Below are 26484 nucleotides of genomic sequence, written 5' to 3' on the forward strand. Positions count from 1 at the left end.
TCCACCATTAGCTTAGCATCTTGCATTTTTGCATTATCATGGAGCGAAATCGAGCATTTGCAACATAGCAAGCACACAACCAACCAGAAGACAATCAAATCAAGGGTTTTAAGAGAGTTTTCATTTCTTTTGTTTACCATTTGCTTTCAAAATTCTCTTTTAGCATCTTTATCATGAGTGTGGTCGATTTTTGTGTTTGTTTAGATATTTAGTTTAACATTTTAATCTTCTTCATCTTGCACTCACAATTTTCTACATACGGTTATAATTTATTTTAAACTTAAAACTCCTTCATTTGGCATTGGGTAGAAAGTCGACCATACTTTTGTTAAATGATGAATTTATACTTTGACTTCGAACTATATTTTAATCCTTCTTATCCATGCTTTCATATGGGAGTTGGCCATGCTAGTTAATGCTATTCTCCTTAAGATGGTGTTGCAGATTGACCAACATTAAAGCATATTTTTTAATTTCAAAGTTTTGGGTGCCATGTTCTTTGAAAATTGACAACCATAAAATATTAGTTACCTAAAATAAAATTATTTTTTATTAACTTATATTTGTCTAATATTAAATTTTCTTTTAGATATTGTTGTTGAGCATTGCACAATTTAAAGAGACTTTATTGTGTAGACCTAATTTGCTATGTCTTGACTTAGTTTTCATATCAGTCATGTAAATTTAAAAAAGAAGAAGATACAAATAAATCTTATGGGCGTTATTTGGTTTGATGAATGTAAATTGTAAAGTCAATAAAAACCCTAAATGGTTAGGTTGGATTTCAAATTTTTTATGTTGCATCATTGAAATGTCATTTGCTTCAAAACATGCTCTCTAAAAATTAAATTGTTTATGTAAAAATGATGGTTGAAATATTTTTAAAAAGACACTTTTAAAAGGTCTTGGACGCAACTTGAGCATACCTTACATCTTCAATTAGTTCCCCCTATCGCCCCTCCCAAACACCTTCGAAGGCCATTGAAAGGTGGAAGGTGAAGAGACTAACTGCATTCACTCCTCAATGAAATTGTCTTATGCATCTATAGGGAGGTTGGCTTAGTAGTATAACTCCTTGGGCCTATAATTTATTGGGTTGGTTTGCTTGCTAGTCATAATTTAATTCCAAGTAAATTGTGTCTTGGAAAATATAGTCAAACCCTACAAGTATCAATTTAATTTAATTCTCAAATTATAAACTAGAGAAAAGGAAAACCATTATTTGAAAAAGAAAAGAGTAAATATAAGGCAACTATATGACCCAAAGTTGTCATCACCTTATATTTCACTTATTCATTCTTTTGTTGTTTTGGTTTATCCATAGCTTCTCACTCTTGATATTCCACTTAATCATTCATTTGTTGTTTTGCTTCATCCATGACTTCTTACTCTTGTTCAAATTTTCTTCGGTGAAAACTTTAGGTGATATGTTTACCTTATATTTGCTCTTCTTCTTTTCAAATAATATTTTTTCTTTTATCTTTAACTTATAATTCAAGAATTAAATTGTATTGACACTTGTAGGGTTTGACTAGATATTTTCTAAGACAATTTACTTGGAATTAAATTATGCACCTAAAATCTTTTAAAAGTGTCTTTCTTTTATGTTGGAAACACAAGAACACTCATACACTAATACGAGTGAGCACCTAGGATTAGCAACACCAAATAACCTCCACACGACAAGAGAGAAGCAACAACATAAGATGTTTTTCCATCAAATAATGAATACATTATGATGACTACATGATTGATACATGATATATTGCAATGAGATGCCTTGCTTATAAAGGCAATATGTAACATAGTATGAACAACTAGCATGACACAAACATTAAATGCCTAATGCAAATATTAAATGTCTAGGCATCTAAAAGTAGATGAGGCGAACATGGCCTCATTATAACTAACTTCTTGAATGACACCTAGGACCTAAGTAAACTCAAGTTGCGTGAACAAGTTCCCATTAGGAACTAGCTAGGTACAAGATGTTTACTAGGTACAAAACCTTATTCACACCAACATTTTGATTATTTCAACTATCATTTTTATGCAAAGAGTTTAATTTTTAAAGAGCATGTTTGGAAGCAAAATGAGATTTCAATGAAGCAACATCATAAATTAAATCCAATCTAACTAATTAAGAATTTATTTTCAAATTAAATAATAAAAAAATTAGCATTAAAAAAAGGTTCACTCCTAGCCAGAACAATTAATAAGATTTTGCTAATGCTTTGGGCTCTTCACGTGTAAGTCCAAGGTTCAACTCTCACCAACTAGGTTTATCTGACTATTGGCTTGATCGAACCGAGTGTACAACCTAAGGGGTTTATGGAGGGCTCTTAAGCTAAGCTCCAAGTTGTTGGGCTACACCAATTGATTCCCCCCTTGTTTAAAAAATCTTTAAAAAAAATAATAAATAAATTATTCCATAAGCTACCAAAGTTTAAAACCTTATATTCTTTTCCATTGTTTTTATAGTTCAAATGACATTTGACTTGTTAGTAAAGTTGAATGATTTGAATGTGCTCATAAGAATAAGCCTTATTGAATATAAGACCCCGACACCATAAAAATAAAGATAGACTTTGATGAAATAAATACCTTAGTTCTTAACTGTAAAGTATTAGCTTAGATTTTTTTTTAAATTTTTTTTTAAAATATGAATTTTACATAAATCCCACTTCTTAAAACGAAACAGTCATTTATAATTTTTTTAATCCAATATAAGATCCAAATATTTTACATCCGAAATTACATTTTTCTCGTATAACTCGATTTAAGTCCGGTAATTCCATATCCACGCCGATAGGTAATGTCGGCAGGTATATTTAAGCTGGGAACGGATAACGTTATTCTCTGAAGGCTCACAACAGCAGTTGGAAAATTTTCCAAATTTTTATCAATGGAAATAGGAAGTTTCTTATGTTGTAGCACTGCACCATGCCACGCAAGATTCACGAGCTTTGTGCCTCTCTGCAAAAATTTGAAGCCGCGGTGCGATGTTAGTTTCCTACAGAACTCCTCTTCCAAGATTAGCCGGCAAAAGCAAAGTATTCCAATGTTTTTAGAAAAAAGGAACGCGTTTCAAAGTATTTGTAAGGCAAGAGGAAAAACAATCTCTCTAACAGATGACAAGTTAACAATGGAGGTTGAAACCCCAGGTACCCATTGCTTTTTTTTTGTATTATTTGTCTTGATATCAGTTATCTGGTTATTTAATTCTGGTACGTTCAACTGCCTTTTTGCTTGGTAAAGCTTGGTTGATGTTAGACCACTTTTTTAATATTGTTTGGGTAAGCTGAGAACACATTTTTAATATTAGTGTGCACAAGTTCAACCCCAAATAAGCTCAGAGCACTATTTCTTGATCATTTGCAAGCATAGGTTACATTCCAAATAAGTTTAGGTCATGTTCTTAATAGAATGATTTGTAAGCATAGTTCACGCCCAAAACATAACTTTCTAGATTCTACTAGAGTTATGGACAGTCCTGTTGCTCAGTGAAGGAAAGTTAAGGTTCTTTAAAGTCTAGGATGAATTATGCCGGCCATAAGTAGGTAGTATTTTCGCAAATGAGTTCAATCTTTTCACCTTAATGTGTTTAGACTATGGGGTCTTATTTTACCTCCTCGAATTTAGAATTCTTACCTTCCCTTCTTAAGCACAGGATCTTCCCCTGAGGGATTGAAGTTGGGTCAGCTCTTATGAATGTTCCCCAAGTGGTTAGACACAATTTTAGGAACATTCTTACTAAAGTTATGGGCTGATGTATTGCTTTGGAAGGGAAGGTTAAGTTCTCTTAGGGTTTACATCCTGTTGTGTCCAACCAGAGTAACATATTCACATACGAGGCCATTTCCTGCATTTCGGTGTGATCTGAGCATGGGTGTGATACCCTGCCTCTTTGACACAAATTGTTGCCTCTTCCCTCAAGCACAAGATCTTTATTAGAGGAATTGCACTTGAGTCAAGCTCTTAGAAATGTCTCCCATACAAGTGAAACCTTTGCACCTGACTGTGATTTGGCTACAAGGTGTTGATACTGTTTCTGCCTCCATTATTCTGCTCCTAGACCACAAGGTGCATATGCCGTATATTCGTTGGAGGGATTTGTACTTGGGTTAGTCTCTTGCAAATATCACTCATTACCATTATGTTGCAATCCCCCGTACTTCCAATTTAAATAAATTATTTATCAAAGGTCAAAACACTACCACAAAAGATTTAGTATTGCATGGTCAAACTTGAGATACTTTTTGGCTTAGAGACATAATAAGCAGTTTAAGTTTCAATTTAGCAAAACTCTGCAAAAAATCATGATTACTCAGGAGTTAGGAGTAATTGGCATTTGGCAGGTTTGGCAAACTGATCTGAATTGAAGCGCTAATTTTTTCTCTGTACTCAAACATGAATTCCGTGGCACCAAAAATTATGATTTATTTGCAAACTTTTTCTTTAATCCTGATTCGGCATGAAACTGTCAAATGAAACTTTTTTCCCTATTTTATGAATTTTACAATGTTTTTAGTTTCCTGATATTGGTCGAGTTTTTCTTGATTAATTGAAGAAATATTTATCTTTTAATTTTCTGGGTCAATAACGAGAAAGAGTTTTTCTACTATGGTGCTTTAAAATGAGTATCTTGGGTGAGGCTTCTTGGGCTAGAGAGGATCAAACTTGAGATGTGTTACGCAGGTAGAATTTAGAATCTAGAAGTCCAATGACAATCAAACTTGGGCCAAGCTTAGTAACTCCCATCAGTTTTTTTGATAGAACACAAACCAATGAATTGCATAAAGGGTTTTTATTCAATCAAAATCTAAGTGTGATTTGCACTTAGTGTGGTTGAGAACCAAGGTGACTCCCAAAACATCTGGAAATTAAATAGGTGGAGGTGGGTCCACTGGGGTTTAAACTTAGGCTAGCTTGCAACGGTCATAATTGTAGCAGTTGCTCCCACTTTATCACTTTTTATTGCCCATGTAGGGCAAACCAGATAAACAAAGATTGAGACTATTGGGCCTTTACCATTTGCAGTTCTAGGGTTGTTTTTGTGCGTGCTGATTGAATCCTGGAAATTACTATAATTGAACCGATTGATTTGATAAACTTAACTTCATTGTTGATGTGACTCCCAATGTGCTTAAAGGTGTAGGCTCACTAACTCCAAGAAGTGGAATTAAACAAATAGAGTGCGGAGAGAAAGATTCAAGAAGGCTTAGGGATGATCCAGACATGCTTGAGGACATGCTATTAACTAATTGAGTACACAGCCATACATGTCAGTTTCAGCTTAAGGTGAACTCATCAAGCAGTTTGCTTTGGTACAAACTTGCACACTTGAGAAATGGAAATACAGATGATGACTTGCCAAGGAAATGCTTCATACAATCAAGTGACCAACAGGAAATTGATTTGATTTATCTTCTGTCTCTTTTATGTGAAAAGCATTTAGAATCCTTTGTATAACTCAATTGCTCACATGTAAGCATAAATCTAGCCTTTGGGGTCATGTAAAGTCATTGAAAGAGTCCTTGAGGTAGAATATGATTGTACAACTTAGAGCAGTAGTCAAGCATGTTGAATAAGCAATTACTCTACAGCAAAGCAAACTGGAAGAGCAAGTGATTGTACAACTTAGAGCAGTAGTCAAGCAATTAGTATGGACAGTCTATAGTTAATTCATCAACATGAATCTTGTTTATTTATAAATTTCATTGATTGAATAAGTTGTTGTTCCTGATGCACTTGAATTAAAAAACAATCACTATGTACTTAGCTTTGCATTGTCAACTTTACTTTTATAAAAGGAAGAACAAAACTTGCTGACAACAGCATGAAACACAAAGAGCAATACACAAAACAGAATTTAACCTAGAGAACTGAAATTGGGAGAAAAGTCCATCAAAGTGAGGGTATTCCCCCTCATGCATTTATCCCTTTGAGCTATGACACGTTTACTGCCTTCTTGAGGCCTCCATGGACATTGTTTACATGAATGGCATGCTCAAACACCTATACAAGCTCTGTAATGTGCTTATGCCACTTCCCATTCTCACTCAAACTCTCTAACATACTCAAAGCTGTTAACAATTCAAAGCTGTCCCAATCAACTTACCACAACAGCCCCATAAGGGTTTAAATATTTCTGTATTTCTAGAAGCTTAAGGAGAAAGCTAGAATGATTTAAAATGGGAAGAGACACCTTCTGCAGCAGTTACACTAATTTTTCTTTGTCATTGGAAAAATCTGCTACATCTTGTAGCTGGTGAATACAAAACTGCCGTGTTGAAGATTGGCAGCGTTGGTTATCACTTCCAGTCTGAGGAAGATGAAGTGTTGATCAGATTCCTACAGGCTGACATAGATAACATAAAGGTTGTGATAATTATTGTGATATAATAATTATATTGGTAGGCATTATAATTATAATATTGGGATAATATTTGTGATAATATAATTATTATGACATAATAATTATATTAATATTATTATTATTATTAAGATAATATAATATAATATAATTATCTTATATTTTATTATTATGATACAATAATATAATAATATAATTATGTTATAATAACATAATATAATTATTGGGCCAAAAGTGGTGACCCTTAGTGAAGGGACACCACCAACATATATATAATTGAAGTGATGAACACAGACAATTTTTTTAATGGACAATATGTAGATGGGCACCGATATGCAGCAATAAAAGAAAGAATCAATACCTGTGGTAAAACTCAACATGGTATCAGAGCGGGTACGAAAACTGGGAAAGGCTAAGAAAGAGTATTTAACTTTATTGTAAGGACAAGCAGTAGGGACATTCCAGGGAGTGGAGGCCCTAGATTTATACGGATATGTGTTCAACAGGCAAAGACAAGATGAAAGACTGAAACGGGGAAACAACACATTCCACTATATGGACACTTCAATAATGTGAAGTCATGGCTGGAGGAGTGTCACAGATAGAGTGAATTGAACCCAAAATTTTGTCGGCTAATTGGATAATTTCCTTGTTATGTTTATTGTGGGGTTTAATGGGAGATAAGGAATTGAGGAGGGGATTAGGCACAGAGTCGAGCAGGAGGGCTGTGGAAGCGTACTGGAGGTCGCGCATGATCGACAATGCCACGACAGATGACAATAAAATTACCCCGATTTATAAGATGGATGAGATTTGCGAGACGCTTCGCTCCAGTCCATTTGCAATTGTCCAGGAGATGTCCGATTATGTTTTTAAACGCATCGATCACAAAAGCCCTTGGGTCAAGCAAAATACTTTGAGGCTTATCAAATATTCAGTAGCAAAGGCTGGAGTAGAATTCCGAAGAGAAAGGCAACGACATTCAGGAGTTATACGTCAGATGTTTCATTACAGAGGTGAGCCAGATGCTCTTAGAGGTGATGCATTGAATAAGGTTGTCTGTGATACTGCCCATGAAGTGGTAGCAGCCATATTTGCTGCGGAGGAGAAGCAACTGCTTCAGAGGATGTCAACAAACGAATTCAAGGGTTTGCTAATACTAATTTTGAAATGCCATTGGATGATAGAAAGTCATTTCTTAGTGAAGTCGTTGAATTGGGAAGTGCATCTATTAGACAGGGTCTGAACATGATTGGTGGACTGTCAAATAATAATTATCTTGATGCAAAAGGAAACCTAGCTGGAAGTTACAAAGGGCCTAGATCGTCTATATGTCTGGCAAATTGAGAGACAAAATAGATAATGCAGAGATCGTCTTATAAGAAGGCAACGTTAAGCAATTGCATTGATTTTATTAAAACAAACAAACATATGCTTTTATTAAAACAAACAAACATATGCTTTGAATATATAAATGTTAATAACCCTAAATATGAAGAATAGCGATGATATAAGGATCAACGATTTTTAAGAAGAATAGATTACAGTCTATATAAAGCAGTGGTTATATTCATGCTATGGCAATTGATGCTGATTAGAATGAGAAATAGAGAAAACATCAATATGCAGTGATACATGAACATGCTGGCCATATGCACAGCAATATATGTTGGGGTCAGCACCTCCGTGTTTCGAGGAACCAATGATAAAAGAGTTCAAATCTATTGACTATTTAGGGTGGTAAAAATAAAAATGTAATTACCAATTAATAAATATGTTAACAAGAGTCTACAAAGGTTAGTGATCAATCAAAGTGAATGATGTTAATAAACAAGTGACATATTTGTTAACAAGAACTTGTATTTGAAGACAGCAACATTATCATCGTGGGAATATCATTTTGCAGTAGTTATAATATTCGCATCATTCTCATACACTTAGACATATGAGAAGGGTTGACTTAATTAAGGAGTCAAAGATGTTAAGGAAAGCAATGGAAAGTTTATTAACAAGCAGATGAGCAGCGATTAAAATAAAGAATAAAAACACAGATAAGGGCTATGAACAGCAAAGAGTTAGACAGTAAAAATATTACCGTCAATGAGGCGCAGCCCAGAACTGGTGGGGGCGGCGACAAGGAGACGATGATTGACAAAGAATCAGATTTGACTAATATTACAGTCATTATGGACCAAGTGCATATCATTGCCCCTGACATTGCCCAACTTTGTGGACCATGTGAAGAAACTGTTGAATTAAGTGCCAATGAAAGTGTTGAATTGGTTTGCAATGAAGAGTACATCGTCTGTGAAAGGTTAGAATTGTAAACCGATGTCTTTGAAAGCCATGAATTTCAAAGCAAAAAGTCTAGCGTTGTCTCTGAAAGCAATTCACATGAGTTTAAATTTTCAGCATCTTTCTGTGAAACACTTTCATCTCACCCTCTTTACATTGAAAGCGAGAATGTAATTTGTAAAAATGATTATGACTCTTAAGAACTTGAAATCTTGAAGTGTGGACGCGTAGTCAAGGTCAGTGGCCGTGGCAGTGGCAACTATGATATCAAGGACAATGGTAGATGCGTTTGGATGTCTTGTTGAGAGATTTGTTTCTTTGTTGCTCATAATTCTTAAGATTGAGACAAGAGGGCTCTCTCAGTGAGAGGGAGCATACTGAAAGGGGATTTTGTTCTAAATCCCAAGAGGATCACATTCTTGCCTAGGGCATGATCTTATGACAGTAGATCAATGGTGGACATCATTTGATCTTATGACAGTAGAGTCTCCTAAAGCAAGATATCTTCCATGATTGGGACCATGTGAGCAGGGGATGCTTCCGTAACAGAGGGAGCAGCTAAGAGGATGTGCTTCTATTGATATCCAAGGATCTTGGTTATATTGGTTCAGAGGGAGTGGACCATGTCAAGATGGTTTCTCTAGTGATCAATCAAAAGACTATGATTCATGAGATGGAGTCCCATTTATGTAGGCTAGAAGTCATGATATTCCTGGATAGATGAATACTTGGTGAGCTTGGAATACACCAAGATTGATGCAGACTCCAACTTGGTATTTCATGAAAGGTCAAAGCATGTGGAGATGAAGTATCACTATGTTAGAGACATGGTGGAAAGGTATGCTATTCACTAATGTATTCTTATTTTTAAAAGATGTTTTAAAGTGTAAACTCTTGTGATTGCATTTCTCTTTGAGAGACTTAAGGAGAAAGCTCTTATCTACACCCTCTGATATGGTTCATGGTGGATGTCATGTGTGTGACTCTAGGACAATTTTGGTTCAGTGCTTGATGAGCCCTTGTGAACATTATTGTGAGGTGACAATCTCTCAATAGTGAACACTTGTACATCTGATCATTATCGTAAGGTGACGATCTTACGATATTGATTGATCATACCATTATGATGGATATCATGGGACGTGATATCTATGGATATGTCATAATGGTTTATATCTCTAGTAGTAATATCTATGGATATGCCATAATGGTGGATATCATGAGACGTGATATCCATGGATAAGCCATAATGGTAGATATTACATAAAGAGATATTTATGATGGATTTCATGTGACGTGAAATCCGTGGACATGCCATGTAGTAATATCTTTAGATATACCATAATGGTGGATATCATGTTAAGTGATATCTATGGATAAGACATAATGGTGGATATTACATGAGGAGATATCTATGGTGGATGTCACGTGAGGTGATATCCGTGGATAAGCCATAATGGTTGATATCACGTGAGGTGATTTCTATGGATGAGTCATGATGGTTGATATCACAGTAAGGTGATATCTTTCCTTTCCACATATGGCTGTAGCCATCGTGGTCAACATCACTATGAGGTGATATGTTTTATGCAGCTGGAAGTATCCTCCCTAGCTGAGAGGGAGTGTTGAAGATTGGCAGCGTTGGTTATCACTATTTGAGGAAGATGAAGTGTTTCCTATAGGCTGACATAGATAACATAAAGGTTGTGATAATTATTGTGATATATTAATTATATTGATAGGCATTATAATTATTATATTGGGATAATATTTGTAATAATATAATTATTATGACATAATAATTATATTAATATTATTATTATTATTATTGAGGTTATATAATATAATATAATATAATATAATATAATTATCTTATATTATATTATTACGCCGAAGGCGTCTCTTTCTATGAAATGGACGAGCTAAAGTTTTTAATCCAATGATGGGTAATGCTCTAGAAGAGCAGCAAGGCGATCGAACCGATATCATCCGTCCATTTTTTTCCCTATTTTTGTCGTTTTCGACTGTTTTGCCAGTGATATAAGGGTAGACGATGATCGTGTCTGACGGTTCGTGAATATCATCGCCTATTCATTGGTCTCGTTTTGTGTGCACATTATTGAATGGACTGCCTAAAAGCACCTGACAAACATTAAATTATGTGGCTGGTGCCCTTTCAAAGTCTAAATTGTCGTCTCGTGTTCTTTCATCCTTTTTTTTATCGGAATAATCTACAGGTTGTAGCGTTGTAGGGAAGACACAAAATAATGAGGCCATTATGTACAAATTTATCTGTCCGAGAAGTAAAACCATAACTACTTATACATTCAACAATTACTCTCATCAATATTGGTGATTTGGGAAACATTGCCCACAAGATATGATTCAAAATATGAATTTCATTTTTTCCAACATCATATCCAATTTTTTTCCGCTTATTCAATATTATAAATAATGGGATTGGCACGTATTTCAGCTTCATGCATCGTTTCTGATTTAATTTGAAAGATAACATAAAAAATTGAAATAGCCGTGTATTCGATTTTTTTATATTTATATTATAAGTTTTCTCTCTTAATTGTAAGTTTTAGTAAGTTAATTATTTTATATTTTTATATTTAACTTATCTTTATACTTTCAACCAAAATCAATAAATAACAAGTTAATATGTTAATAGCTTATTTTTAATGAAAATTTAATAATAATTATTATAATATAAATTAAATATATAATTTTAATTGATTTGTAAATTACATTTAGTAATTTAAAATGCATAAAATATATAATTTAATTGTCTTTTCTAAACTTATATCTATCCTTATAAATATATGTAATTGGAATTAAACAACAAATATATTTAAATATATAATTTAATTGTCTTTTTTTAAACTAATATTGTTTCTATTTATCCTTTTGTCTCTATCTCTCATTGTTTTCTATTATATCTCTCCATCTCCCCCTCTCTCGCTATCGCTTCCTCTTTTTATATTTGTCTACTTCTCTCTCATATCTCCTTTTCTCTCTACCTATCCACCCTCTCTATATCTATTTATATATATCTCTCCATTTCTCTCTCCCAGTCATACACACTCCCTATCTTTGTTTGTATCTGTATCTCTCCAACTTTGCCTTTGTCTCTATGCCTCTCTCTATTACTTGTCTATGTCACCTTTTTTCTTTTTTCACTCATACCCTCTTTATCTCTATCTCTCTATCTCCACCTCCCCCTCTCTATCTATATCATGTTATCTGTGCCTCTCTCTCTCTTATTAAATCCATCTATCCTAGTCTATATATCTATCTCCCTCAATCTCTATCTCCCTCTTGCTCATGTCTATCTCTTTCTATCCATATCTCTCTAGATCTATCTATGTCTCTCTATCTTTCTCTATCCCTCTCTATATCTCTGTATCTCCCTCTATCTATATCCCTCCCTCTCTCACTCTCCCACTCTCATTCACTTCATCTCACCCTGCATCTCTCCTACTCTATACCTTTATCTCTATCTTCCCCTAACCTCTCTCTCTATACATCACTCCCTCCCTCCCTCCCCCTGTCTCTTTCATTAACTCTATCTCTCTTATTATATATCTTTAGATCTTGATTTCTCTCTCTATCTCCTTATATTTCTATCTCTTTTTCTTTATCTTTCCCCTTCTCTATATCTCTTCCTTTCTCTATGCCTCTATGTTTATTACTTGTGTATGTCACCTTCTTTTTCTCTCACTCATGCCCCCCTCCATCTCTATCTTCCTATCTCTCCATCCTTTTCTCTATTTATATATATTTTATTATCTCTACCTCTCTCTTATTTACTCCATCAATCCTCCTCTATATTTCTATCTCTCTTTATCTCTCACTCACTCCTTTTGATATCTTTCTATTCATATCTCTCTAGCTCTATCTCTCCTCTTTCCTTTCTCTCTCTCTCTCTCTCTCTCTATATATATATATATATATATCTTCCATATCTACCTATCTCCATCTCCTCACCATATCCCTCTCCTCCTCCATCGCAAACTCCACCTTATTCTCTATCTTTATCTTCTTAACCTACTCTTTCTCACTCTTTCCCAAGTCTTTCTTCCTCTCCCTCTCTTTCTATTGTGCAAACATAGTATGAGCTCATTGGTAGTGGACCCTAATTATCCTTTCAATCATGTTTGGATCCCTTTGAGTGGATGCATAATTTATTTGAACCTATCACTTCTTCATCGATACCTTTGTTGCACAAACGTCATCATTTGTGGAAGGGCCTCCTAATTGACTTCATGTAGTACACAAATGTATGCAAAAAAATAGACCAAAAAATTACGCCAAAGACATATCTTAATTTGAAATCCACAAGTTGAGTGTACAAATCAACGATCCATAGTAATAGAGAAGCGTGCAAGATGATTAGAAGATTTTTCATCGTCCGATTTCACGTTCACTCATTTCGTCTTGTTTTAGATTTCACCATCTTTTCCTAAAATCGTCTACTGCTTGGTCACTTTTTGCCCTTTTTTTTGGCTTCACTGGAAATTGTATTGCTTTCTTCTCTTTCGACATGCTTTTTTTTTACTTGCCCATAAAAAAAGGGGTATTTAATTTGTGGGACATCCTCTCCTTTAGTTGTGACCAACCTATTATTTATTTTTTATTCATATGTTTGTTGGCATATAACTAATTTTTTTGGTATCCCTAGCTTCTTTTGCCATGGTCCTTCATAGGTCTCATGATTTTTACTTTTATTTTTATTTTTAAATTTCTCACTTTTGTTCAACTTTTACATAAAAAATATATGTTTAAATTTTTGTAAAGTTTTTCTTTTATTTATTATAAATTTGAAGAATTGTTATATTGTAATGTATATAATATATAAACAATAATTAATTATAATATATTAAATTATAAATTATATTTTAATCATTCTAATAAATTTCATTTTAATTTAGATTTAAGTTTGAAATTTATTTATTTATGTCTTAATTCTATATGTACAATGACTTATCAAAGTCTTATGTAATCTCCACTTACAAAAACATCATCCTAAATTCAATACAGTATTATCATCATCCTTACTAGGAAAGCCTACATAAATCAACACCTATAGTATGATGATGTTCTACTAGTGTATCTCCAAATATTTTCTATATTTTGTAGAGCTTTTGTGATTAAAACCTAAGTAGGAAACCCTCGATTCTATTCCAAGCTTTTGTCAATTCAAAATTTGATCATGTGTCGTTGAGGTGAATCATATGGAGAGAAAAACATACATGTGTACGTCATTCATATATTATGTTATTTGTAGTTTATATTTTACATAATATATTTTTTTTGCTAAGTATATAATATATTTTTATTATTTATATAAGTTAAATTAAATAAATTTGTAAATCATGAATTAGCTTATTTATATATTTAAGTGAATAAATATATAAATACTTTTAATTAATTTATTATATCTAAGTTATTGAGGATCTATGTCTTCAATGTGCATTTAGTTGTCACTCATTAGTGCCAATGTGGTTGTAATAATCATTCCTATAACCAACAATTTGATGCAAATTCTTGCCACCTAGATACATTTATCCTCCATCGTAACCATGGTAGGAATATAGTTGCTCCTTCTAATGAATCATATGATATGAGAAACACGAGTCGATTAAATAAATGCTTCTATCCTTTTCTCCTATCCGTCTCTATATCTCTCCCTCCCTCTCTCCCTATCCCTCTCCATCTCTATCTTTGTATTCCTCTCTATTTCTCTCCCCTATCTCTATCTCCTTACCTCTTCATGCATCTCTCTCCCTAACACTCCATCTTTCTATATATCTCTAATTCTCACCTATCCTCTATTTTTGTCCCTTAGATCTATCTCCTTACCCCTTTATCTCTCAAGAACAATTTTTTTTTTATAATTGACATCCCACACCAATTTGGCATACCCATTGCACACCAAGGTGCAATTGCTAGTTATGATACAATAATATGATAATATAATAATGATTCAATAATATAATAATATAATTATGTTATATAATAACATAATATAATTATTGGGCCAAGTGGTGACCCTTAGTGAAGGGACACCACCAACATATATATAATTGAAGTGATGAACACATACAATTTTTTTAATGGACAATATGTAGATGGGCACCGATATGCAGCAATAAAAGAAAGAATCAATACCTGTGGTAAAACTCAACATGCCGCATTGCCAGGTGACAAAAATGTAACCACTGCAGCGGATTCAAAACTGTCCTTAAAGAGATGGACAGTTATGCAGCTGCTGCCTGCATAAGTAGGTGATAGTACAACTGCCCCCTGCTTGAATTGATGATTCTGCTACCCTCACAGAACTGTCTTTTTTGGAATCTACTGAAATAAATATCACATCAAAGGTGTCTGGATCACTGTGGGCATGTCTCTGCCTCTATTAACCACCTGCATTATTTGTTCTTTGCGAAACTTAATGGGAAATGATCATCGAGAAGTGTTTTCAAGCTATATTTTCCATCTTCCTGAGAATAGTGACTTAGTGTATTTTGCTAACACATCATGATCCAATTTGGATCAGCAAGGTAGAAGTGAAGAAAGGATAGAGTGTTCTATGAGCGTTTAGAAATGCTAGAGGAAGTATGGACCACATTTGAAGGTTCAAGTTGAGCAACTACCAAGATGCTAGCAAAGTAGGGGAGGTCTAATCCGCCTCTTTTGGAGTTTTCTTATGTTCAGTTTCTGTAGGGCAATTTTTTGTGTTAACCTCTCTTTTCATGTGTGTTTGATTCATTACTTCCTTAGTACATTATATGCAACTACATTACTTATTCAGGCTCTTATGCAAAGCACATAATTGACATGTTGAGCTTATGCAGGCATGGTACTTTTTGACAATAGCAAATAAGAAGAAATATTAGTCATATGCAATCTATAGTATCGACATACCTTTTTCACTATATCATTATCTTATAGATTGGAATGGTCATATGTTGGTAGTGTTGACGTGTTTTTTATGATAGTGTCTAACACAGAATAAAGTTACCAATGGTCACTTCACTCTCTCTTGATCAAAGTACGATTGCATGCTAAGATTGTAGAAAGTTCAAACAATCGAATCCAAGGTTCCTTCAATGCATGGATGTGACTTAGTTGATTGATGGGTTTGCTATTAACCCAAGGGGCCTTATGTATTCACTTGAAGAGGATAACAAACTTATGTGAGTTCAAGGATTTTTATGTGAATGATTTGCAATGAAAGCCCTATTTTTTTCGGATTTTGGATTTAAGAGATGCAGAAAAGTAAATGAGAATAGGGTAGAGAGAACTATGTTGAGTCTAATCTAATCCTAAGAAGAAGAGACAAGATCACTTATGCAAAATCAAACCATGCTTCGCTTCGCCAGCAGAGCACAACTATGTGAAGGCAGTGCAATCTTCAAAGGGTGTGTAGAGGTTTTTCAGATCGCCAATGTGGACCATCAAATCGAACATTCTTCACTGATAATCGAAGTTAAGCATACACACATAACAGAGGCTCAGGCTAACGTTGCACAGTACGCAACAATCAGCTACACACCAAAAGTATGAGCTTGGACTTTGCAATAGGTAATCCTATCAAATCCAGTTCTTCTAACAATATGAAAGCAAATCTAATCTATGAAGAGAGCAAGATCATGCAGATTGCTAAAATATAACAAGAATACACCATCAAAGTCGAACAATGTATTAAGTTGGCTACTTCAACAATCCTTAGCAACAATCTCAGACAATAATCTCTCCTTTTACAAATGAGGGGGGGGTTACCCCTTTATATAGGCCTCAAGCTATGATAACATGCAAGCTCTAATTAGGGTTTCCCCAAAAGATTCTCCACTCAAGATGCAACAAGGTGGGAAGCAACAATAAATACCCCATAAAGCCCATATACAATTAATTACAATCTTGCCAAAAATGGCACCCTTAAAGCATTAATTAACTATTACATTCAAAAAGTGCCCACTATGCAATGAATGTACCCACTTTTTGAATGTACCCTTATGCAAAAATCGTCCATGATGCCATAAATGCACCATCATCTCCCGAATGTGACGGCTGCACGCAGAAGGAATCTGCCATAATACCATAAATGTGACAGTTGCATGCAAAGAGATGCTTCATTAATTCAACGTGCGTTGACTCGGCTACCACTTGGTGAGAAAACCTTGGAGAGAGAAAACTTCAGTGAGAGAAGAATAAGAATTTTTTTGAAGTTTCTCAAACTTTCCTTGCTTTGGAGGATATTTTTAATGATTTTCCACCATCTCCTATTTTTTAGGAACTTTCCAAAAATAGGGTTCTAGGTTCTAGGAGAGAGAAAATTCTCCCACGAATCCAAATCTAAAAGATTTTTGAAATTTGGATGTTTTGATGCCCAAAAATGGATTTTTCAAAATTTTTCCCGAAAGATTTTTGAAATTTGGATGTTTTGATGCCCAAAAATGGATTTTTCAAAATTTTTCCCGAAAGATTTTTGAAATTTGGATGTTTTGATGCCCAAAAATGGATTTTTCAAAATTTTTCCCGAGGGGAATTTTCTCGTTCTGTTCATCTTTGATTCCTTCCTTGCCTTGGAATTTTCATCTTCTTCCTTGGGCGAAATTTTCATGTCATGGAGGAATTTCATCTTGGAAGGAAAATTCCTTCTTTACCTTCATTTGGCACCCATTCCTTTCCCGGAGCGCATTTTCTCCATGGTGAAGGAATTTTGATGTGGAGGAAAAATTCCTCCTTAACCTCATTTTGACCTTGATTCTACTTTACCCCTTGAGGAAGGAATTCCTTCATGCCTTAGCCAAATTTCACATTTCCCAAGAATTCTGTCTTGAAAGAAGGAATTTCCAACACTTAGTCAATTTTCACTTTCTTGGAATTTTGTCCTGAAGGAAGGAATTTCCATCACTTAGTCAATTTTCACTTTCTTGGAATTTTGTCTTGAAGGAAGGAATTTCCATCACTTAGTCAATTTTTCCACTTTCTTGGAATTTCTTCTTCTTGGGCGCAATTTTTCCCTGAGGAAGGAATTTTTTTGAATTTTGAATTTTTCTTCCCGAACCTTGATTTTTATGTCTTGTTTCCAACCTTGGGCACATTTTGGAACTGGAAAAGAAAATTTGGAAATTTGTTCCTTGAGGAAAGAATTTTTGTGCTCTTTGAATTCATCATGTCCGCAGGGGAGCTTTTTGACCAATTATTCACATCTCCTATTTTTTAGGAACTTTCCTAAAATTTAGGTCCCAGGTCTAGGAGATAGAAAATTCTCTTACGAATCCAAATTTGCAAAAAAATTGAAATTCTTAGAGATTTGGTGTCCAAAAATGGATTTTTAAATTTTTTTTTCTCGAGTGGATTTTCTGCTTTTTCAATCCATTCCTAACCTTCAATTTCCTCCTTGACCCTTGGATTTTCATGCCTTAGACAAATTTTCATTTTTCCACTTTAGGCGTGGAATTCCCTATGTCGTGGAATTTCATCATTTCCTTGATTCTCTTTGACTTAGACATTTCAACATTCTTCCTTGGCTAGGGCGCAATTCCTCAAGGAGGGAGGAATTCATGATTTTTTTTACATTTTCCATGTATTCTTCATTTTCGCGCCCCTTCATAGTGCTTGGGCGGATTTTGACCATGAAGGAGGAATTCACACTTTTTCCATTCCTCCCTGACATGCCATTTTGGCGCCCTCCTTCACTCCTAGGCGACATTTTGACTTGGTCAAGGATTCATCAAATTTCCATGCATTCCAAGGAGACTCCATTTTAGCACCCTCACCTGGCTTTGGGCGGGTTTTGACCATGAAGGAGGAATTCACACTTTTTCTATTCCTCCCTGACTTCTCCATTTTGGCGCCCTCTTGAGGAGTAGGGTGGATTTTTGCATAAGTGGAGGAATTCATGATTTGTTGGACTTTCTTTCATCCCTTGGATTTGGCGCCTTCCACAATGCTAGGGCGGAATTTTGCACAGGTGGTGGAATTCATCATCTTTCACACTTTCCATGCATTCTTCATTTTGGCGCCTTAACTCACTCCTGGGCGGATTTTTACTTAGGTGGAGGAATTCATGAATTCCTTTCTTCCTAACTTGGGTGAATTTTTGGGCCTCTTCCAGATCAGGTTACCATATATAGATTTGATGTGATTTCTTGGACGGACAAATTTCTCAAGCTTTCCACTTCAGGAATGGGCTTCCAATACTTAGCCAATTTTGACTGATTCTATCTGCTTTTCAAACCTTCCGGATTTAGAAGTAGTCGTGAATGCTTGATCTTCATTGCCTGCTTGAATGGTCTCGTCAGAAATAAAATTTCCAAAAATAGAAACTTTCAGAACGTCAACGTTAGACCCCAAAACAGGACACAGGGATGACTTACTATAAATAGAAATTACTAAAAATAGTAAGTTTGATTTTTTGGCAAAATGAAGACATTCCGAAACAGGTCCTAGACTTCACCAAAATTACTCAAAGGAAAAGCAGACTTTGTTGGTTTTTGTAACTAGGTAGAAAAATAAAAGTTGAATTCTGATTGCTGAAGGCAACATTAGAATTCAACTTAAGTAATAGGGCTGGACCCATTCTTCTATGTGGCGTGTGAATTAGTCATGTAATGGGCTGGGCCCAATAACCATATCTTGTATTATGACAGGACCATTTCCTAAACGTGTGGACCCATAAATGTTCCCACGCAACACATTATGTATTCCTAAATGAAACGTGTGGTTAAGCATTTATGTTTATAGGGCTGGGCCTAAATGAGACGTGTAGTTAGGCATTTCATAGGGCTGGGCCTCAAACAGGAAACGTGTCACAAGTTATGTAGGCCCCAAATTGGGCGCCAAAGTGCAAAGTGAATATGTAAAATAAAGAAATTAGTTAAGGCCGACTTAGAAGACTTGAACATGAATCTTGTATATAAACAAGATCCATTCTACACAACAAACATCCTTATCAAGTGCGATTAGCCTTATGCAAGAACAGTCAGCGAATCAGGCATTTTAGAGAGCGAATCCATTGGACAACTTGCTGGGCAAGGTGATGCGCTATACTTGAGTGATCTCCCTCTTCAATTGATGTCGATATTATACTCTCCCTGAAGACACACTACAGCTGCATATGCTAGGTTCAGTCTGCCCTAGATTGGCATCCAAATCAGATAAGTAATCTGATTCATGTAATCTGCTCATAATAAGAATCTGATCTGAATCTTTCATGCTGGGTTTTTTCCTCCAAGAGGGAGGTTTTTCCAGGGTATAAGCGTGTTATGTGTGTGCTTTATTTTAGTTTGGTTTTCTGTTCTATACTCTTAATCTGATCACTAAAAACTAACAGACTTGACCAATTCAACCCCCCAAACACCTGCAAAGCAAAGAGACTGATGAGACTGCCACCAAAAGACCCCAAAAACCAAAACAAAAGACCGAGAAGGCCTAAAAAGTAGGGGGTCCCCATTTGGAATGGGGCGATGTATGAAAACGTCACAACAGGTAGTAGCATGAAAAGTGTGTAAAATCTGATATATAAGCATTGTAGGTACATAAGCCAGCATGCATTCAATTGCACATTGAGTATAAGATGTAAATGGCAACCATAGGAGTAGCAAACATCAATTTGCAATTTTATGTATGTTGATTTCAGTAGCATAAAACTTTGTATTGGCACATAAATGAAACTAAATCCACGTTGGTGAATCATTATTGAAATATTTAAGCCAATTACAGATTAGATTGTGTTTCTGAGGTCATCAGGATCATTAGTGAGCAATCAGAAAGATTGTGAATAGGGGGAGAGCTTAATGAATGCATCTGGTGGCCAGAGTAGTAAATTGGACAAGCCTAAGAAACTTGTGGTGTGCATTTGATCCCTGTTCACCGCCAACTGAAACTCCAATTCTCCTTTGTAGAGATGAAGAATAGTAACTATTTCAACGACTCTGTTTTTGGAGGGAGATGGATGGTAATCACTTGGTCTGAAAACCTGCATCATGACTAATGTTTGCTTTTGAGTTGACAAATCTTTGGGCTCAGAGAGTTTTTGATTAAGTGAAAAGCAGGTTTTGAAGGGGCCTCAAAACCCTTTACATCAGATTATAAAATAGATAAAGCATTGAAAGCCCAGCTAGATAGAACAACCAAAAAAACAGGGACTGCCCCTAAAGACAACAGGCAACTCATACAAAGAAAAGGCCAATAAAACCAGCCCAAACAACCAACTACAAGGGCCCTCAAGATTTGCAATTGGCCTTGTGGGAACGAAGAGTCATATCAAAAGAAGGCTTGGACGTCTTTGAATGCTTCCCCTTTATAGTAATCCATCCATCTTCAACTTTAGCTGCCACAACTGACCAATCCGAAGGGCCCAACACCGATCACAACCAGCAGATGGGGCAAAAGTTGTGCCAACACACTGTGAAGCAGCCGGCGGGGTAAGAGACACCATCGCGGACACAGGACCACAACCAGCAGGTGGGGCAAAAGTTGTGTCAATACACGGTGAAACCGGCGGGGTAAGAGACAGCAATCCATTTTCAGTAGAGGGGACAACAGCATCCTGTATCACAACATCTTTAATCTTAGAAGCATCCTTAGTGGCATCCGAAGAATCTTTCATTGTCAATAAAGAATCCGATCCAGCCAAAGTAGAAACCCTATCATCCAACAATTCTTTAGAAGTGTCCAGAGATTTCCTAACCGTATAATGCCGGTGAGAGGCCCCCGACCACCACGAGGCCGAAAAATTTCTCTTCTCAAGCCCACAATTCCCTGCTGCATGGCTAGTTTTGAAGCATCTACGACACCTAAAAGGAAAACCCTCATAATCCAAGGTCTGGACCCAGTTTTGGGCTTATAGAGTTTGTCTCTGAACTACTTGTAGTGTTCATCCAAGCCAAGTAGCTTGTATCAGTTTTGGTGCAACAAAAAATAACTGAAAATATTCTAATGTTTAGATAAACTCACTATCTACTAATATTTTTAAATATATAAAAAAAATTCTCATATTTAAAGCTTCATACAATATTAACAAAAAGGCAGCTACAAGGCTGCGATCCCATCATAGCATAGTATGGCAGCAAGGAATTAGCATTTGTATCATATAACATGGCTTCAACAATGGTCAAGCCTTCTTTAATATGAATCGCATCCCTCATATTAATACGACCACCTTACAATATAATAATAATTCTTTGAATTCAACAATGATAATAAGTGGTACAACTAGGAATGTTATAAACAGCAATCACTTTGAACTTAATAAAAGTTGCAATCAGATTAATATGGTACAGTAGTACCATAAACAAGTTGCAATTTTTTTTTTTTAATAAACTAATATTGGTATGGCTCAAAAAATATAAACAAATTCGTTACTGAACATTTAATTAAATTATCAGAAATCACTTTCAATTGAAATATTCAAACTCACAAGTAACTATTAACACCAAATTTGAAATTGGAAAAACCACAAACTAACTGAAATATGGTAATTCTTCACTCTTCCGTACAACTAAAATCTTCAACATGCTCTTGTAATAATGTTTCTGCACATATGCAATCCTTGGATGGAATTGCCTCTAATGGGTAATGAGGATTTTTGTCTCTAAATCCAATCCATTTTTGTCTTTCAGCCAAAAGATGAACGTTAGGTGTTTGATCTTCAAAAAAGGGGTTTTGACAACAATACAATGCATAATCTTCTTCAATGCTCAATTCCTTATTTTATAGGCACATTGAGGGAAAATATTATTTTCTTTTTTCTCTTTTCCCTCCAAAACTTATATTTGGAAATTGTCAAGAAAGTCTCTTTTAAAAAACATTACTTTCGAATCCTAGGCCTAGCGACACTTCAACAATAAAACATGAATAAGTAGCCTTTAATAATGAACAACTTAAATTATTTACCTTAACCACCCCTTTAGCCTATAGAAAATAAAATAATAGGCTAATTTGCTCTTGATTAACTTTGCTTGAAAAAGGGGACATGATAGTATATACAAACATGTACATAATACCATGTATATATACATATAAATGTACCTACATGCAATGAATGTAAATATACAAACATACAAAATAAACATAATAATGACTATTTTGCAGGCACCTATTGGTGCGTTGCATGGTTTTTATATGGGTTTTGTTACTTGGTTTGGTATTTGCCATGTAGTTAAAAAATATGGTAGTGATAGCCATGATGGTAATTTAATCTTTCTATGTTAAGGAGATTTTAGAGGGATGAGTTGCTTTTCAAGAAGTTTTGAATGTAGGCTGTGTAATTATATATTGAGGTTGAGGGTTACCTTATGCACCTGACAAATATCTTCTTTATTTGTTTACAGGAGGCGAGGCAACAGAAGATCTGGTGGGTATCTTAAAATTTCATATTATTTTTAATATTGGATGATGTGGTCAACTTCTTATATTATTTACATGTTTTCATTATCTGGTGCAAAGTTAGCGATTTGTGGTGTTGAATTACAATGGGCTTTATAGGTCTAGGATAAGTTGTAAAATCTTGTTGGTTCAATGGTTGCATATAGTTGGATAATTATAAGAATTTTTTTTACTAGTTAATTTTAAAAAGTCTTCCTTGACATTTTTCAGGACAATTTCCCGACTCTTGCCGGCATTTCATCAGAGTACATCGAATCATTGCCTCCCCCAGTAAAGAAACGAGTAGAAGCATTGCAAGAACTGCAGGTATTGTTATTCTAGATTTTTTATTTCAGGCTAAACAATTTAACAATTTTTATCTAGAGGACATTTTTGACTTTTTATTTCTCAATAAAGGGTCAACATAAGGAGCTAGAGATCAATTATTTTGAAGAAAAGGTTGCCTTGGAGATCAAATATCAAAATCTTTATGAACCTCTCTACAAGAAGGTACCCATTTTATCTTTTAGTAATTTTCAACAAATTAAGTCTCATAGATATGTTGCATGACTCAATACATGGTAAATTCATATATATTTATAGATTTAGTTGATAATGGTTGACCAATGAAGAGACACAATGAAAGACACGCTATTCATTACTTAAGCTATACTTAGATGCTACTATCTGTTTCTATTTCATTTTTATTAGTAGCGGATTACAATTCTGATAGAGCATGATTCACAAACATGCAAATATACATCGATCACTTTTATTATTGTTTAGTGTTAATTCCCGACTTTTTTCTTGGGATACTCATTATCTCAATACAGTCCTTGATTGTCTTATGCTCTTCATTGTTCTAAATTTACTTTATGTACTCATCCGTTGCATTCCGCTGTATCCTTCCTTTGTTATGATTGGATCTCCCAATTTTTACACACCACTATTTTTGTTTGATCCAGTTAATATTGTGAGATGCTCTCATGTCATTTCGCGACTTTTATCGCTTATTAGGTTGGTTCATCAAGTTGCCAATGTTGGTTATGATTTATCTCAGAAGAGCAGCAAAAAATGGATGAATAGATAAGATCTATCATAATGTAATAAATATAATAGTACTAAAGTAATTTTTGTCATCTATTACAGGAGAACTTGCAACAGTAGTTGGTAGAGATTTTTACAAATTATTTAGAAGCTCCTCAATTTTACAAATTAAATTTAGCTATTAAGATATATCACCCAATTGAGTTATTTTTCTGGAAGATATGACAATTATGTTATTTTGACACTATTGAAAATATAATGTAGCATCTACTTATGATTGAACTGTTGGAGCTCAAGAAAGCAGAAATTAGTATTTCTGTTTTCAGTAGTATAACGTCAAGATGTTTTATCCATTAAAGAAGAAGCTCTAGGTTAATTACTTTTCCATGAGTTGGGTTTGTTTAACCATTCCTCAATAATTTATATGCTTGTGATGGAGTTTTGTTTTATTGCAGCGTTATGACATTGTGAATGGAGTAGTGGATGTTGAAGACGCTAAAAAGCAAGAAGCTGCTGATCTTGGTATGTAATTAGCAGTTTTATTTTTGTGGTTTGAAATTTGGTGGTAGTGAAGCTCAAATCATGATATCTTTGTGATGGTGACAGAAGAGGGAGTTCCTGAATTTTGGTTGACGGCCATGACAAACAATGACACTTTGGCAATGCAGGTAGAATGATTCTCTTTTTCTGTAAATACCGAATAGACTATTGTACTATATAACCTAGTTCTTGAGTATAGTGAAAGTTGACTTGTTTGATAAACAGATAACAGAACGCGATGAAGATGCCTTGAAATTCTTGAAGGACATAAGATATTCTCCTTTTGACAGTGACAATCACGAGAGTGGTTTTAAGTTAGAATTTTTCTTCAGTGAGAACCCTTATTTTAAGAACAGTGTGGTAAGCATCCTCGCTTTAGTGTCTGTCCATTTCAATTTTATTGTTAGTTTCTTAATTCTCTCTTCTTGGTTTAAGGCATGTTTATATTCAATGCATTACCAATTTATTGTTCATTTTATAATTTCTTATTCCTTTTGCCCTGCAGTTAACAAAGATATACTACATGATAGATGAAAATGAACCTATCTTGGATCGTGTGGTAGGGTGAGTCAAACACTTGCATCTTCTTTTATGAACTTGATTTACCAATACATGTAATGATGTTCTTATTTGTCTTGCAGAACCGAAATTGATTGGTTACCTGGAAAGAACCTTACACGAAAGGTCTTGAGGAAGAAGCCAAAGAAAGGAGCCAAGGATGTAAAGCCAGTGACCAAAATTGAGAAATGCCAGAGCTTTTTCAATTTCTTTGATCCACCCAAGTTTCCTGAAGATGATGATATTGATGAAGATGCTGTGAGTATCGATGAGTGATCTGTTTTGCTTGTTTTGTTCCCTATGTTCTGAATTCGAGATCCTTTGTGTTTAATGTATTGTGTTCTAATAAATTTGTGGGGGTGGTTCGTAGGCTGAGGAATTTCAAAATGCGATGGAGCAAGACTTCGAGATTGGGTTTGTTCTTGTCTATTACCAAGTGGTTAATTTTATATTTCCTGTTTATTTGAAGTCAGTTTTCACTAAGAGTAATTTTTTGTGTTTTCTGCAGATTTACAATCAGGGATAAGCTTATCCCCCATGCAGTGTCTTGGTTCTCTGGGGAAGCAATTGATGCTTTTGATGATGAGAAGCTTTTTGAAAATGATCTAGATTGAGGAAGAGGATGAAAATCACAAACAGAAAAAACCAATTGCCACCAAAATGTTTAGGCATTGTGTTCTTTTCAATATAACCAAAAGGAGCTTATCTCCTCTTATATGGCTGTAGAATGGTTTCAAAATCCAGCATAGATTTTGGTGAAGCATTTATTCTTGCTATATTTTCTGTTCTCTAATCCACCGAGCTTTCCTTTTACAAGGTTTTCCATTCAACAGATTGTTCTATTAGGATATGCTTGTCCAATAGGATTTTATAAAAGTTCAAAGAATTTTTGGTGGTTAGATTTTTAGAAACAACCACCTGTGTTCAAGCAACCGTAAAGTATTCACAAGAAGCACCTGAGTTCAATTGCATATTTTATGCGCTTCAGCCATGTAAGAGGGAATTTTTAAGATATACGCGGAAGGTAGTTTGTATTTCAGAATAGTTCCTTACAGGTTTGAGACCCTTGCTATTGTCAAGAATAGTTCTTTTTGTGGCCTATAGTTTTGTTATTTATTGATTCATTTTGAATATTTATGATCAAATTTCATCTAACGGTGACCTTGCTTGGATTTTAGTTTGCATTTCCATCTGATCTCTTGTACATCTTGTGATTTCAAATATAGAATGTTCGTATACCGCAATGATTGCATTAAGCACTAGTAATCATGAACTCCATATGG

At 34.8% G+C, this 26484-nt stretch overlaps 1 pseudogene across 1 annotated transcript; it reads left to right on the plus strand.

Moving 5' to 3' along the window:
* Positions 1-2815: 2815 nt before the first annotated feature.
* Positions 2816-26356, plus strand: LOC131062770 (nucleosome assembly protein 1;2-like; annotated as a pseudogene). The gene is made up of 11 exons (XR_009110946.2): positions 2816-3164; positions 23023-23045; positions 23288-23383; positions 23474-23566; positions 24559-24625; positions 24710-24771; positions 24869-25003; positions 25149-25207; positions 25285-25459; positions 25572-25615; positions 25710-26356. The product of XR_009110946.2 is annotated as a nucleosome assembly protein 1;2-like (transcript).
* The last annotated feature ends 128 nt before the right edge of the window (positions 26357-26484 follow it).

This window comes from Cryptomeria japonica, chromosome 9, assembly GCF_030272615.1.
Source record: "Cryptomeria japonica chromosome 9, Sugi_1.0, whole genome shotgun sequence".
NCBI classification, from domain to species: Eukaryota; Viridiplantae; Streptophyta; class Pinopsida; order Cupressales; family Cupressaceae; genus Cryptomeria; species Cryptomeria japonica.